Raw genomic sequence first — 10,596 nt, 5'->3', positions numbered from 1 at the left:
ATGTAGCCAGTTGGGACTCCATGGTAGTTTGTTTGTCTATTTCTAGCATGCCTGGCTTCCTTACTGGGCTCACCCTGTCTACTGGCTATTGGAGACATCTTTCTGCATTGCCTTCTATGATTTCGTACCTGGATTCAAGAGTTCCTGTAAAGAAATATCCTCCTGCAGCGAAGTCTAAATGTGATTGAGAAGTATGATCAATCCCTTTATAAAAAGACTGTAAAATTTCCCAACTTTCCACCCCATGGTTTGGACATTTTCTGATGATGTCTTTATATCTCTCCCAAGCTTCATAGAGATTTTCTCCATAAAACATTCTAAAACTAGACAACTCTGCTCTAACATCAGCTTGGCGAGACGTAGGGAGAAATCTTTCTATGAACTTATTAGAAAGTTCCTCCCAAGAATGTATGGAACCAGGGGTGAGGGTTTTCATCCATGTTTTTGCTTTTGAGCCCAAGGAACGAGGAAACAACCTCATTCTCATACTTTCCTCTGTTACACCCTCAGTTCTAAAATTATCACAGATATCTTGGAAGTTTGTGAGGTGTGTGTAGGGATCTTCTGCAGGGAGTCAATTGAAGACTCCAGCTTCCCTAATCATGTGAAACATAATGGGTTTGAGTTCAAAGTTAAGGGCTAATGGGGGCAGGATTACCCCTCCTTTTGGTCTGTTCCAGAAAGGAGCAGCCAAAGCTCTGAAGTTCTGTTCAGGAGGAATTTCATCATAATTATTGTTATAATCAGCCATATTTTCACAAATATTTTCCCTGAGATCTCTTCTTTTCCTATGTAAAGTACATTCTGGTTTAGGGTCAAAGAAGAACTCAGGTATTTCAGTGGAGTGGTGAGAATCTGTTTCAGACTCTTCACTCATAAACCATAAAATACAAATAATATGAACATCAGAATATGTGACAAAATAAATTAAATATGAAAATGAAATATACAGAGTATGTACTTAAAACAGTAATAAGGACAAAATTTAGTGTTTCTATCCCCGGCAAAAGCGCCAAAAACTTGTTGGGTGAAAAATATATTATGATGAAGAACGTTCTAGTTCAGTAAGAGAAAACACTTGTGTTCTCTCAACTTCAACCCAAGTGCGCAAGTGCACGCATCAAGTAATAAAGGGACTATTAGTGTCCAGATTATCGTTCCCACGAGGATAGAACTCTAATTAACGCCTTAAACTATTTTAAGAAGAGTGAAAATGAAAAGAAATTATAGTAATTGACCTGTTTGGTCAAACGTTTCCAACTGTCTTGACAACGTTCCTCAAGGACAGTAGGTTCAATCTGACAGAAACAGTTCATAGTTTCGTTATGTATGATACCCTTCTTGTTGAGAGAAGGAACAACAATATTCATGAGAGATTTATAGGTACAAGATTGAATAAAGAAAAAAAATAACAATAGTAATAACAGTAATTAAGAGACAACAGTGTGGATGGTTTGAAACAGTTTTAACACAAGGAACGTGTAACGACTCAAAATTTAAAGATTAAAACAATGGAGTCGCCATCAATTTTATTTACTTTGGAAAAATTGGAAAACCTTTTATTGCAAATCGGTCTTTAAAATTATAGACCAAAGGTTCGAGAGTCTAATTATGCGCAAGGAAGGGTGGAAACTTAATCTCATTGCACCCCTGACACATCCGTTTAAAAACGGTTACCTTAATTTAATTGTGCGAATTATTAATAGTCTTTAAAAATATTTGTTTTATCCCTTAAAATAAATATGATTATTTAAGAAGAATGAAGACTAAAATATTAAAATTTTATTTTTAGCTTGACGGAAAGAGTTTCGCTCCGACGTATCCTCCGGTGCAGTGAAGAATTCAAAGCTACGTCGTTCTTTTTGTTTGCGTACTGATTATTGATTTAAATTTAAAAGTTTTAGATTACCAAGCTGTCACAACTAAAATAATCTGAAATGATAATTGCAGGATTAACAAGCTGTCTCAACTCAGCTAATCCTTTTATTATGAAAAATTAGTAAATTTTAGTTTAGCTTGACAGAAAGAGTTTCACTTTGACGTATCCCCGGATGCAGTGAGAAATTCAAAGCTACGTCGTTCTTTAGAAAATGTTTATGTGCGTTGGTTGATTTTTTTTAAAAATAGTTTGAAAGAATTTTACTTTACGGAATTCATTAAGTTTCGGGAAATCTCAAGTCACGAGGCTGTCACAGCCAAAATGACCCAAAATAAAATACGCGAGACCGACAAGCCGTCACGGCCAAATCATCTTTATATGATAGAATAATTTTGACATTACATGTTTTGTTATTACAGAGTTAGCGATAAAATAAATTTTAGATTATCAAGCTGTCACAACAAAAATGATTCCGAATATGCTCAAAGTTGACAAACAGTCAAGGCTAAGTTACCTATTTTAAAAAATATATATTATTGTTTTCATTACTATAAATTTTACGATGAATTTAAATAGGTATTGAGTCACCAAGCCGTCACGACTAAAATGAACCAAAACAAAATATTCATGGTTAACAAATTGTAACGCCCGGCCGCTTGAAGAATCAATGACTATCCCCACATACTAACACGAGACTTTTCAGTGTGCTTTTTCCTCACTCGCACACTTTCTGAGAAAACTTTCCAGGAAGTCACCCATCCCAGAATTGCTCCAAGTCAAGCACGCTTAACTACGGAGTTCTTCCGTTCTGGGCTACCGAAAAGAAGGTGCATCTTATTAGTATAGGTAGCACCAATTAATTCTTATAAACTCTCTCAAACTGTGCAGTCTCACACCTGCACAATCTTTGGAATCCCTCTCTTTCGGGTGTCGATTCGATTCATTCATACATGTAACCCCCCGCTGGAAGCCTGTCAGGAGCTGCTCCTTGTTCGTGCCTCTTTGCAGATCACTCCCCGCCCTCGTTAGCGCTCGAGATGTTACACAAAATGTCTCGGTTAAATTACCCCTTAAATAAATTAATATTACTATTAAAAAATTTAATGATTAATATTAAAAACCGAAGAATAACCCAAACCCTATCCTCTATTTTGAAAAAAACACAAAAAAAAAACAATGAGATTTGAAATTTATGAGAAACTAATCGTTGCATCAAAAATTATTATTATTTATTATAAGTAAATTTTGACTAAGAAAACAAAATCTAAAGCTATCTCGGGTCCAGCAAAAGCAAATATCTAAACTTCATATCCAATCTAAGAAATCATGCATTGGTGTATTACGACCATCAGCGCTTAAATTCTGGAGGATTAAAGCCTATGGAACAATTGTAATTCTATTTTTTTATTTTGCTAAAACTTAACACCTGTTAGATTCTAACCATTTTAGTATTATTATTATTATTATTTTCTTTATATTTTTGATTTTTTTATTATTCTCTCATTTCTGTTTTTTGGGAACCTTTTATTTAAAGTTTTAACCATAATATTAATGTTAGGAATAGACCTAACAAGAGAGGAACAGAGAGAATAAGAAAACAAAAAACCAAACAATCAATTGTATATTCTGAGTACACAGCGGAAGACTTGATTTTATTAAATATGAAATCGTCTTATAAAAATGTGAGTTAACTTTTTCCAAAAAGTTTTCTAAAAATATTTCCAAAAACATTCACATGAGATATTATATTAGCATAATTCTAAACCATACATCTACTAACTAATTCCATTAGCCATTGTTAGTGGCCATTGACCAACCGGATATGACAACAAGTGTCATTCCTGAAAGAGTCTCACTGACAGCATAACAGTTGTTTAACGGATATTTAGGAGATAAGAATCTCACTCAATATCACAAGCCTAATAGATATAGTTTATATAATCAGTCATCTCACAAGTCCTATACGGACTATGATCCCCTCAATGGGTCAATACATACATAAAGGGCTCCATGCCCAAAACTCAAAACATCAAGTACATCATATTCATGTCATCATCACATACATCTAAATAAATCTGTTGCAATTACATCATTCTCCCGTAAGCTCGTCAAATACAAGTTATGAGCAATTATTACACAATTAAACATGGATTCAAAATAACATAACTTTAAACATGGTCTCAAAATAACATAACTCTAGCATGTTAAAACACTATACATGCTATCAAATAGAATATGCAAAACTAGCACTCCACTAGCCACGTGCCTAGTCCTTGCCCATGGAGGGCTAACCACTATGATAGGTACCTGAAATGATGTCTCCAAGAAGGGGTGAGATAACAATAATCTCAGTAAGCTCAATATTTATAGAAAATCCTCTATTCCCTTGAACTCACTTCCTGCATGACAAGTCAAGCCCAACACAAGTATAAATCATTAATTACATAATTACATATTTTAGCTCATATAGAAGTGTTATCTTACAACATAAATAACTGTGATTTAAGCACTTCAATTATCTTATAACCAAACTCTAGGGAAACTAAGATAACTTAGATTATTTTCAACTTATCCTAGTCATACACATCCTTAATGGCCGAAACATACCTTAGGTAAACCCTAGGTTGGAATTTCAAACAACTCACTCAATCAAGTGCTAATTCGTCTCTTAACTTGTCCTCTAAGTATAGTAGCACCATTAGGGTTTTTAACTTGTCTTTTTAAACACTTTCTTTGTTTAATTAAGTCCTTCAAATCATTAGTCCATCAGGATGCCATCTTTATTATTTTTAACCATCAAACCCTAATTTATAATGATATGGTCGAATTCTTATAGGTGGGTTTTAGGGTTCTTAGTTCATCTTCTTCAAGAAATTCACACATTAACACAAAGGTGACACTTTTTCCTTACAAGTCTTCATCTTTTTAGTGTTTAGGACACCTACTAACACTTTTAGACACTAAGACTCCATTTTTAATAAATTACAATATCATCATCATAAACTCTTCAAGGCCAAATTGAAAAGTGGAGGGGAGAAGGGTTTTTAGTCATCTTTTTCATGGACTCATGTCCTTTGATACACGGACACGACAATTTTTGAAAAAATTACGTGTCGGACACCGACATGTTCCACACGCGTCCGACACGCAGTCAACTTTTTGGGACACGTTGACTATTTTGATACGCGATTTTGACCGAGTCCGACACGTAGTCAAAGTTTTTGGACACGTTTGACATTTTCATAAAAAAATTATAATTTAAAAAAAAGTAAAAGACATTTAATAAAAATTAAAATTTAGAACCCAATCTCTTTCTTCACGCTGATATCCCCCCTCTAACGCGCTGCAAATTCGTCTCTTTCTTCCTCGGCTCGTCTATTGCTTGGCTGTTCTATTCTTCTTCTGCGTCAGATGCCCTCTTCTTGCTTCTTCAGTTAGTTCCTTCTGTACATGCTAGGTGAGTTGGTTGTGGGTTGTCTTATTATTGTTCAAGCAGGAAAGCATCTATTTCTATGATAATCTTTACTTTTTAATTTGAAATATGTTCTGAATTATTTTTTGTCTTTAATTTTTATATTAACAAATTGACCACCATCATTTTACATACTGTTGAGTGATTCGATCTTTCTTCACCTTATCTATCAAGTTGGGGGTGCATTTTTCAACGTTGAATGCAGGAGCTAGTCATTAGGCGCAATATTTCATATATTAGGTGGTTAGTGTGGGCCCTATTGTATTAGGACTCTGCGTGAATGCATACTATATGCTAGGCTTCAGTTTTGAAACAGAATGATCTTGTTTTATAGGATGGGAGGATATGAACTTGGCCAGCAAAATGCTTTTATTGTTTTTCCTTTATATTTATTTATAAAATTTGAATATTTGATTGATTATATAATTTTTTGAGAGTTATATATGTATTAAATATAAATTATACTATATATATTAAAATATTATTTAATATCAAAACGTGCCCTAACGTGTCGGAATATGACATTTTTTAAGATTTACATGTCAGAGTGTCGTGGCGTGTCGTGTCCCGTGTCCCATGTCAGTGTCCATGCATCATTGCTCGTGTTTTACTTCTTCAAGATGGCTCTTTTAGCTCAAGATCCAACATTTTTCCACCAAGAATGCTTCTTTTCCACCAAGAGCCCACCTTCATAAGATATTCAACGATTTAAAACAAAGAACACAACTTTAAAAGATTAAATGTAGAGTTTTTCAAGAAGAAAATTCAAGAAACTTACACTAGAAACTCAAAGGATGACCAAAGGAGGTGTGTTCTTCAACAAGGAGCTTCAACCACCAATTTTTCTGCCAAAAAATGAAAGAAAATGCAGCTGCTGTTTGGTGAAGTTCAGCCACAAAAATGAAGGGTTCAAGTGTTAAGAACACAAGCTTTCACAAGTTCAAAGGCTAACAAACAAGATTTGTGAAGAGTGTTTTGGATTTTGAGGGAGTTTGAGTGATGGAATCTTAGAGAGAAGGATGATTTTTTTTGAAAAACTCCAAGCTTAGAGAGAGGAAGTGGGAGGTTGAATGGGGGGAAGGAAGAGGGGTCCTTATGTTTTTAGGGTTTTGTCATGTCACTTAAGTGACTTTTTGTCAGTTAGTGACACCGGGGGTAATTTTTTTTGAACTGTTATCAGATTTTTACCTAGAAATCCCAGAGATCCCAACTTTAAGTAATTAATATTAAGTTTGTTTAATTATCATGTTTCTATCTCAAAAGTCTAATTAGTATCTCACAGATACGCTTACTGTTGTTTAACTATATTGTAGTCCTTATTGGTATCCTTAACTGTACCCAGATTTCATACATTTCTTAACTTTACATCTTTGGTCTAATTATGACTTGTTTGGCACATATTGGGCTTATATTCTCTTTTCTCATCTTTTTCTCATTTCAGAATTCTACCGGCTACTGCCACAGCAGTACAAAATACTTGGTAAAAGTGACTTTATCATAATACGTATGAGCCGGGAAACTCTCAAGTACGGTTCTAAGGAAAGGAATTGACTCACCTATTCCGACCGCGGAGAACAGGCCATTCGACAAGGAGATTCTGAAATTGCCGAGTCTTGGTTTGATCAAGCTGCTGAATATTGGAAACAAGCTATAGCTCTCACTCCCGGTAATTAAACAAAGTGACTTAGACAAATCTTTTTTGTCGATAACCTCAGAACAATCAATCGAATATTGATTAATACGTAATCGATCGAACACTACAATGTGGTTGTCAAAATTCATAGAATTGAATTCTAAGCTCATCTATGATACTTATATCATTAAAATAATTCTCTGACTCAAATTCACCTGATTAGGGATATTCTACTTTGTGTTACTGCATCAACAGTCAAAATTAACTAGCAGAAATCCACCTGTTTAGAATACCAACAATATAGATATCAAAATTCATATAATTTCATCCCCATCTCATTAATGACCCTTAGGTCCTTATAATAACTCACTAATTTTGAATTATCTAAATTAGGGTTATTATATGTCACTTTTGAAATTTTAATGGTATGATTAGTTAGAGGGTGATTTGTATTCGAGTCCCTTTTGTTAAACATGCTTGGGATTGGTTCCTGTAAAAGGAAAAATTATGAAATTGCCATTTAGAACACTTTGACAAATTGAACTCAAAATCAAGTGTAGGTGTCTTGTATGTGTAGTATTTGAAATTGAATGTGATAGATTAGTTATGTACTAATTGTCTTCAAATCTTGGAACTAGGTTGTGACCTTGTGAGAGATCGTGATTGTGACTTTGTGGACACGGGATTTGTTGGAGGACATTGCTTGTCAGGTAAGCTTTTGATCCTTGGGGTTAATCCCCCATTTGTTCCACCAGATTCCGAGGGAGGACGATATTTTTATATGGTATGTGGATATGAACTATTATATGTTGCATGTATATGTATGTACATTTGTGTACCACACAAGACGGTATTTCCTTGTGTGAGGCATAAGATGGTGTTTCCTTATGTATAGTATGAGATGATGTTTCCTCATACGGTATGTTGCAAGCCAATGTTTCCTTGTGTAATGCATATTTGTTATATTCTCTGGCCAGTAGGATTTATTATTTGCATACTACATTGTCATACATATTCTGATGCATGCATAGATATTTTATGTATTGTGATTAGGGGTGGAGGAGCCTTTCAAGGATTCCTAGCTTACTGAGGTAATTATATTATCTCACCCCGCATTATGTGGATTACCATTTCAGGTATAGGAGCTGATGGTGCTGAGGCATCGTGTGGCAAGAAGTCGGACGAGAAATATTACCTGACCTGATAGTCAGGATTAGCTTGTTATTTTGATATATACTTGACAGGGTCCTATTTTGGATATGTATATATACCATGTTATTCTTATGGTGAGCATGAGTAGTGTTTATGCCATGTCAAATATTCTGTATATGCTGTTAGTGATGCATGCTCAGGTCTATGTTACTTATTTAATTGCATCTCTTTCGTTTATCTGATGTAATTATATAAGTAACATTATGGACATTATTTAGAGACAATATGATTATGAGATTGTCTAGGTCAGTGATGGCTGGGCAATATGTTTTATCTATGTTGTGGTATGTCTGGATTATATTAAATTGTTAATCAGGTTGAAATTATTATGGTGGGAAATGTCCCCAGTGGTTCAAAATACAAACGAAATGTTGTCCATTTTATTTTGGCCATAGAACTGAAAAAGTTTGCAACACATAAGGAAAAAGAGAAAATTTATTCAGTTAGCTTCCATATTAATTAAGTTGAGCATATTGCGTTTATTATCATATGAATGTTAATTAACCGGCTGCAGACAGGGCGTTACAATTTTATTTAACTAAAAATGGAATTTATTAAATAATAATACTTTAATTGTTAAGATATTAGTTGACGAAAGAAAATATAGAAAGATCATAACATAACACTTGGAAAGTGTAACAATATTATCAGTTGTTGTTATCCTATATTTTTCCATAGAGATTAGGTCGTGTTATATATGGCTTCAAGAATAAATAGGGGACATGATTACACCTCAATACTCTAACAGCTCATTGTACACCAGTATTGTTAACATTAATTATTATATTAAGCGCAATTACAATCATAGCAGTTCATTTAAATATGCGAGTAAAATTTTTCCTTTTCTTTACGTAAGCGTTTAAAAACAATAGTAAAACGTAATGACATAAGTTGTGATCATAACTGAAATATAAATGCGGAACAAATAAAATAAATGCCTAACTATCATATATTACTTATTTTAAGTCACTAAGGGGTTCCCATAAATCCACTTAGCATAAATCTCACTTTTACAGTTTTTCTATAACTGAACACGCTTCAGTTTTTTGGACACTGTGCGAAATATCCATTCTACAAACATCTCATCTTTTAGTATGTTATTCTAGACTCAATTACTTTTAGTATATTGTTGGATGTGAACTGTTGGTTGCTTAGATGTTCTTTTAGGGACGTTCCCTTTACTTAGTCCATCAAGAGAAAATGCATTCGTTCTCTTGCTATCAACCCAGTTGCGCAAGTGCACGCATCAAGTAATAAATGAGATTATTAATGCCCAGATTATCGTTCCCACGAGATAGAACTCTAAATAATACCTTAAATTGTGTTACAAATAATTAATATGAAAAGAAAAGACAGTATTTGAAATGTTTGCTCATTCGTTCAATACAATCTTGAAAACATTTCTCCAAGATAGTAAGTTCAGTCTGACTCCAAACAACTCCTCGCATCGTTATATACCAAATCCTTCTTGGTGTGAGAAGGAACGACAAGATTCATTGCAGTTTTGATTTTATAGTCACAAGATTTATGAAATAAAATAACTACAAGATAACAATATTTAAGAGACAACAAAATGGATGGATAAAAATAGTTTTTAACACAAGGAACGGATCCACTGTTCCATTTTTAAATGGCTATATTCTCAACTTAAGACTTAACCCTTCTGAATTTGTTTAGGTCTTTTCACTGCCAACGCTGATTCCTTAGCTCATTGACTTTAATGGCTCACAAGTTTTCATATTCCTATGGCTCCTTTAACTCTAACAGTTACTAAGTTCAGAAACTTCAGTAAACGGGGTGGTTCCTTATGCCTAAGGCAACGAGTAGCGTTATTTTCACAACATTACATTCCTCCTCTGATTAAGTTGTCTGAAATCCCTTCTATAACACCTTATATTTCTAAAACATATATTTATATATTAAATGTGGATTAAAGGGAAGTATGAGTGAAAATCTTGAAATTAGGGTTAAAATACAAAGGAAGGGTAAAACAGTAATTCACCAAACACGTAACCCTAGGAGAGTAAAATTGAGTAAGAGGTCTCAAAATGGAAAATTAACCCTGGAAATGGATTGAGAACGAAAAATTGATTGGTTAGGCAAGTTTCTGAAAATTTGGTGAATACTATTTTTTCCGGGTAAAAATATTGCGGTAGAGTTGCACCGTTAAGCGTGTCGAATGAATTTTGAGCTCTAGGTTTGAATATAAATTATAAATGGTACATAGGACTAGGAAATATGATTTCTGGTGAAAATTGATGGAAATTAGAGTGTTTAGGGAAGCGTGCCCACAATGCGCATAACAACTTAAAACTGTGATTTCTCCGAACGATCGAAAAACTCCGGATTCATCTGATCAAGGACAATTAAAGGACAATGGTTAATGTTAAAAATTAGAGT

At 34.0% G+C, this 10,596-nt stretch overlaps 1 non-coding gene across 1 annotated transcript; it reads left to right on the top strand.

Annotated features, from left to right (window-relative positions):
* Positions 1 to 239: 239 nt before the first annotated feature.
* On the top strand, positions 240 to 346 carry LOC133299387 (small nucleolar RNA R71). The gene has a single exon (XR_009749919.1). It is a non-coding gene; the product is annotated as a small nucleolar RNA R71 (small nucleolar RNA).
* Positions 347 to 10,596: the final 10,250 nt, after the last annotated feature.

This window comes from Gastrolobium bilobum, unplaced genomic scaffold (genome assembly GCF_033153095.1).
Source record: "Gastrolobium bilobum isolate Gb01-03AN ecotype WA unplaced genomic scaffold, APGP_CSIRO_Gbil_v1 utg41106, whole genome shotgun sequence".
NCBI lineage: Eukaryota > Viridiplantae > Streptophyta > Magnoliopsida > Fabales > Fabaceae > Gastrolobium > Gastrolobium bilobum.
This window is presented reverse-complemented; position numbering and strand designations above follow the sequence as displayed.